Here is a 6,830-nt window from a genome sequence, read left to right on the forward strand (position 1 = left end):
CATACTCGGTAGAAGTAGCAGAATGTATTTTGGGGTGTAATTCTACATATACCCATGGCTTGTGCAAGAAATAAATCATTTAAATGACAATTTTGTGTAAAAAAAATGTTTTTGTGATTTTTCAGAAACTTGTGGAAAAAAAATAAATCTTCTATGAACACAATGGGGTTTATTTACTAAAGCTGGAGAGTCCAAAATCAGACTCCCTTCTGCATAGAAACCAATCAGCTTCTAACCTCAGCTTGTTCAATGAAGCTTTGGCAATGAAACCTGGAAGCTGATTGGTTTCTATGCAGAAGTGAGTCTGATTTTACACTCTCCAGCTTTAGGAAATAAACCCCAATATGTCTCTCAGCAGATAGCTTAGGGTGTCTACTTTCCGAAAAGGGGTGATTTGGGGGTGTTTGTTCTATCCTGGTATTTTAGCACCTGAAGAGATGTGATGCGCGGTCAGAAAGTAAAAGCTGTGTAAATTTCAAATTATCTATACCATAGTTTGTAGACGCTATAACTTTCACACAAAGCAATCAATATACACTTATTGGGATTTTTTTTACCAAAAACATGTAGCAGAATACATTTTGGCTTAAATTTATGACTAACTTTGAGTTTACGATATATTTTTTATAGCTGAAAGTAGAAAATATTGGTTTTTATCAAAATTTTTGTGTTTATTTTGTTTATAGCACGAAAAATAAAAAGTGCACAGGTAATAAAATACCACCAAAAGAAAGCTCTATTTGTGTGAAAAAAAGGACGTAAATTTTATTTGGGTACAGCATTGCATGACCGCGCAATTATCATTTGAATTAGTGCAGCGCCAAACAGCAAAAAAAAAGGCCTGGTCATTAAGGGGGGTAAATCCTCAGGAGTGCAAGTGGTTAAACATTGTCTATAGATATTACAAATGTCTGCAGTTTGTCGCCATTGCACAGGGCATGCGCAATTTTAAAGCATGTCATGTTTGGTATCTTTTTAGTCAGCATAGCATCATCTTTTATATCTTACCAAATAATTGGCCAATATATTGTGTTTTTGTGCATTGAAATAAAAAAAGTGTATATTTAAAAAAAAATTGCGTTTGAAAAATCGCTGTGTGAGTAATATGTGAGATAAAAAATTGCAGCACCCACCATTTTATTCACTAGGGTGTCTGCTCTAAAAATATATATAATATTTGGGGTTCAAATTAATTTCCTATCAAATATACTGATTTTTTGAACAAAAAGTGTCGGAAAAGGCTTGGTCTTCAGGTGGTTAGAAGAGTGAGTGATGTGTGGTATAAACTTCTAATGTTGGGCATAAAATGCCCCCACCCCCCAAAATGACCCCTTTTTGGAAAGCAGACACCCCAAACTGTTTGCCGAGAGGCATGTTGAACCAATAGAAGAATTTATATTTTTACCACAAGTTTTTGGAAAATGACAACAAAAAAATTTTTTTACACAAAATTGTCATTTAAATAATTTATTGCTCACACATGCCATAAGTATATGTAGAATTACTCCCCAAAATACATTCTGCTACTTCTCCCGAGTATGGGGGTACCACATGTGAGAGACGTTTTGGCAGTCTAGCCAAGCACAGGACCCCAAAATCCAATAAGCACCTTCAGGCTCTTAAAGGGCTTTATTTCCTCATTACACTTCCTGACTACCTATCACAGTTTCGGAGACCCTGGAATGCCAGCATAGCACCAAACTCCCCCAAATGACCCATTTTTGGAAAGTAGACACCCCATGGAATTTGATAAGAAACATGTTGAGTATTTTGCAGATCTCGTTTGTTGCCACAAGTTTTTGAAAAATGAAAAAAAAACAAAAACATATTTATTCTTTCCTTTTTTTATATTTCAAAACCTTGTGAGAAAAAATGAGATCTGCAAAATACTTACCATGCCTCTTTTTAAATTCTTTGGAGTGTCTACTTTCCAAAAAGGGGTAATTTGTCTGGGTTTGGTGCTATCCTGGCATTTCAGGGCCTCCAAAACTGTGATAGGTAGTGAGGAAGTGAAATGAAGAAGTTACGCACCTTCAGGCTTTCAAAGTGGTCATTGGATTTCAGGCTCCTGTATGTGGCTAGGCTCCCAAAAAGTCTCACACATGTGGTATCCACATACTCAGTAGAAGTAGCAGAATGTATTTTGGGGTGTAATTCCACATATACGCATGGCTTTTGTGAGCAACATATCCTTTAAGTGACAACTTTGTGTAAAAAAAAACCCCAAAAAACTGTTTTGTCATTTTCCAAAAAGTTGTGGAAAAAAATAAATCTTCCACGGTCTCAATATGCCTCTCAACAGATAGCTTAGGGTGTCTACTTTTTGAAAAGGGGTCATTTGGGGGTGTTTGTACTGTCCTGGTATTTTAGCACCTCATGATAGGCAGTCAGAAAGTAAAAGCTGCGTAAATTTCAAATTATCTATTCCATAGTTTGTAGACGCTATAACTTTCACACAAAGCAATCAATATACACTTATTGGGATTTTGTTTACCAAATACATGTAGCAGAATACATTTTGGCTTAAATTTATGACTAAGTTTGATTTTACTATATATTTTTATAGCCAAAAGTAAAAAATACTGTTTTTTTCAAACTTTTTGTGGTTTTTTTTAAAGCGCAAAAAATAAAAAGCGCACAGGTGATCAAATACCACCAAAAGAAAGCTCTATTTGTGTGAAAAAAGGACATAAATTTCATTTATGTACAGCATTGCATGACGGCGCAATTGTCAGTTGAAGTAGTGCAGCGCCAAACAGCAAAAAAAAGCCTGGTCAGGAAGGGGGGTAAATCCTAAGGAGGGCAAGTGGTTAAATTGCGCTAAAAATTGGCCAGGTAAGAACAAAAGGAGAGGAAGAAGGAAGGAAGGAAAGAAGGAAGGAAGGAAGGAGGGAGGGAGGGAGGAAGGAAGGAAGGAAGGCAGGAAGTAAGGAAGGAAGGAAGGAAGGAAGAAAGGAAGGAAGGAAGGAAGGAAGGAAGGAAGGAAAGAAAGAAAGAAAGAAAGAAAGAAAGAAAGAAAGAAAGAAAGAAAGAAAGAAAGAAAAAAAGAAAAAGAAAGGAATGGAGGGAGGGAGGCAAATGAGGAAGGTTAGGAAGGAAGGAAAGGAGGGAAGGAAGAAATGAGGGGAGGGAAAAAAGAAGGAAAGGAGGGGATTGCCCCTATCTTCGGCATATATTGTTTTCACTTTTTCTGGCAGAGAAAAAAAGTTGTCATTTTATTGAGTTACTGTTCTTTTGTGACTGTGTTCTGTTGTTAACCATTGTTGTTTGCTTTGCAGGAACAAAAAAAAAAATTTATGGGCATTTTATGGGCGGGCCATGCTGGAACTTGTAGTGCAGCGACTGCCTATCTCACATTGTACGGGCCATGCTGGTACTTGTAGTGCAGCGACTACATTTCACACATTGTACAGGCGGTCCATGCTGGGACTTGTAGTGCAGCAACTGCTTATCACACATTGTATAGGCTATTCATGCTGGGACTTGTAGTGCAGCGACTGCCTATCACATTTTCCAGACGGGCATGCTGAGACTTGTAGTGCAGCTTCTGCCTATCACACATTGTACGGGTGGGCCATGCTGGGACTTGTAGTGCAGCGACTGCCTATCACACATTGTACAGGCGGTCCATGCTGAGACTTATAGTGCAGCGACTGCCTATCACACATTGTACAGGTGGGCCATGCTGGGACTTATAGTGCAGCGACTGCCTATCACACATTTTATGGGAGGGACATGCTGGGACATGTAGTGCAGCGACTGTCTATCACACATTTTCCGGGCGGGCCATACTGGGACTTTTAGTGCAGCGACTGCCTATCATACATTGTTTTGGCCATGCTGGGACTTGTAGTGCAGCGAATGCCTATCACACATTGGGAGGGCCATGCTGGGACTTGTAGTGCAGCTACTGACCATCACACATTGTACAGGCGGACCATGCTGTGACTTGTAGTGCAGCGACTGCCTATCACACATTGTACAGGCGGTCCATGCTGAGACTTATAGTGCAGCGACTACCTATCACACATTTTATGGGAGGGACATGCTGGGACATGTAGTGCAGCGACTGTCTATCACACATTTTCCGGGCGGGCCATACTGGGACTTTTAGTGCAGCGACTGCCTATCATACATTGTTTTGGCCATGCTGGGACTTGTAGTGCAGCGAATGCCTATCACACATTGGGAGGGCCATGCTGGGACTTGTAGTGCAGCTACTGACCATCACACATTGTACAGGCGGGCCATGCTGCGACTTGTAGTGCAGCGACTGCCTATCACACGTTTTAATGGCGGCCATGCTGGGACTTGTAGTGCAGCGACTGCCTATCACACATTGTACAGGCGAGCCATGCTGGGACTTGTAGTGCAGCGACTGCCTATCACATATTATACGGGTGGGCCATGCTGGGTCTTGTAGTGCAGCGACTGTCTATCACACGTATGGGTGGTCCATGCTGGGACTTGTAGTGCAGCGACTGCCTATCACACATTTTCCGAGCGGGCTGTGCTGGGACTTGTAGTGCAGCTACTATCACACATTGCATGTGCGGGCCATGCTGGGAATTGTAGTGCAGCGACTGCCTATCACACATTATACGGGCGGGCCATGCTGGGACTTGTAGTGCAGCGACTGCCTATCACACATTTTCTGAGCAGGCTGTGCTGGGACTTGTAGTGCGGCGACTGCCTATCACATATTTTATGGGCGGGCCATGCTGGGACTTGTAGTGCAGCGCCTGCCTATCACATATTTTATGGGCGGGCCATGCTGGGACTTGTAGTGCAGCGACTGCCAATCACATATTTTATGGGCGGGCCATCCTGGGAGTTGTAGTGCAGCGACTGTCTATCACACGTAATAGGGGGCCATGCTGGGACTTGTAGTGCAGCTACTATCACATATTGTACAGGCGGGTCATGCTGGGACTTGTAGTGCAGCGACTGCCTATCACACATTTTATAGGCGGACCATGCTGGGACTTGTAGTGCAGTGACTGGCAATCACACATTGTATGGGCGGGCCATGCTGCGACTTGTAGTGCAGCGACTGTCTAGCACACATTGTACAGGCGAGCCAAGCTGGGACTTGTAGTGCAGCGACTGCCTATCACACATTGTATGGGCGGGCCATGCTGGGACTTGCAGTGCAGCAACTGCCTATCACACATTTTACGGGTGGGCCATGCTGGGACTTGTAGTGCAGCGACTGCCTATCACACTTTGTACGGGCGGGCCATGCTGGGACTTGTAGTGCAGCGAATGCCTATCACACATTGTACAGGCGGTCCATGCTGGGACTTCTAGTGCAGCGACTGCCTATCACACATTGTGGGGGCGGGCCATGCTGGGACTTGTAGTGCAGCGACTGCCTATCACACCATTTGGGGGCATGCCATGCTGACACTTGTAGTACAGCGACTGTCTATCACACGTATGAGGGGGCCATGCTGGGACTTGTAGTGCAGCGACTGCCTATCACACGTATGGGTGGTCCATGCTGCGACTTGTAGTGCAGCGACTGCCTATCACACATATGAGGGGGCCATGCTGCAACTTGTAGTGCAGAAACTGCCTATCACACATTGGGAGGGCCATGCTGGGACTTGTAGTGCAGCGACTGCCTATCACACATTTTCTGAGCGGGCTGTGCTGGGACTTGTAGTGCAGCTACTATCACACATTTTACAGGCGGGCCATGCTGGGACTTGTAGTGCAACGACTGCCTATCGCACGGTGTGGAGGCGGTCCATGCTGGGACGTTTAGTGCAGCGACTGCCTATCACACATTCTACGGGCGGGCCATGCTGGGACTTGTAGTGCAGCAACTGCCTAGCACTTGTTGTGGGGGAGGGCCATGATGGGACTTGTGGTGCAGTGACTGCCTATCACACATTGTACAGGCGAGCCATGCTGGGACTTGTAGTGCAGCGACTGCCTATCACATATTATATGGGTGGGCCATGCTGGTACTTGTAGTGCAGCGACTGCATTTCACACATTGTACAGGCGGTCCATGCTGGGACTTGTAGTGCAGCAACTGCTTATCACACATTGTATAGGCTATTCATGCTGGGACTTGTAGTGCAGCGACTGCCTATCACATTTTCTAGACGGGCATGCTGAGACTTGTAGTGCAGCGACTGCCTATCACATATTTTATGGGCGAGCCATCCTGGGACTTGTAGTGCAGCGACTGTCTATCATACGTAATAGGGGGCCATGCTGGGACTTGTAGTGCAGCGACTGCCTATCACACATTTTATAGGCGGGCCATGCTGGGACTTGTAGTGCAGTGACTGGCAATCACACATTGTATGGGCGGGCCATGCTGGGACTTGTAGTGCAGTGACTGCCTATCACACATTTTACGGGCGGGCCATGCTGGGACTTGTAGTGCAACGACTGCCTACCACACATTTTACGGGCGGACCATGCTGGGACTTGTAGTGCAGCGACTGCCTATCACATATTTTACGGGCAGGCCATGCTGGGACTTGCAGTGCAGCGACTGCCTATCACATATTTTATGGGCGGGCCATGCTGGGACTTGTAGTGCAGCGACTGCCTATCACACCATGTGGGGGCATGCCATGCTGGGACTTGTAGTGCAGCGACTGCCTATCACACGTATGGGGGAGCCATGCTGAGACTTGTAGTGCAGCAACTGCCTATCACACGTATGGGTGGTCCACGCTGGGACTTGTAGTGCAGCGACTGCCTATCACACATTTTCCAAGCAGGCCATGCTGGGACTTGTAGTGCAGCGACTGTCTATCACATGTATGAGGGGGCCATGCTGGAACTTGTAGTGCAGCGACTGCCAA

This window comes from Staurois parvus, unplaced genomic scaffold (genome assembly GCF_062004578.1).
Source record: "Staurois parvus isolate SC_StPar_1 unplaced genomic scaffold, SC_StPar_1.0 ptg000670l, whole genome shotgun sequence".
NCBI lineage: Eukaryota > Metazoa > Chordata > Amphibia > Anura > Ranidae > Staurois > Staurois parvus.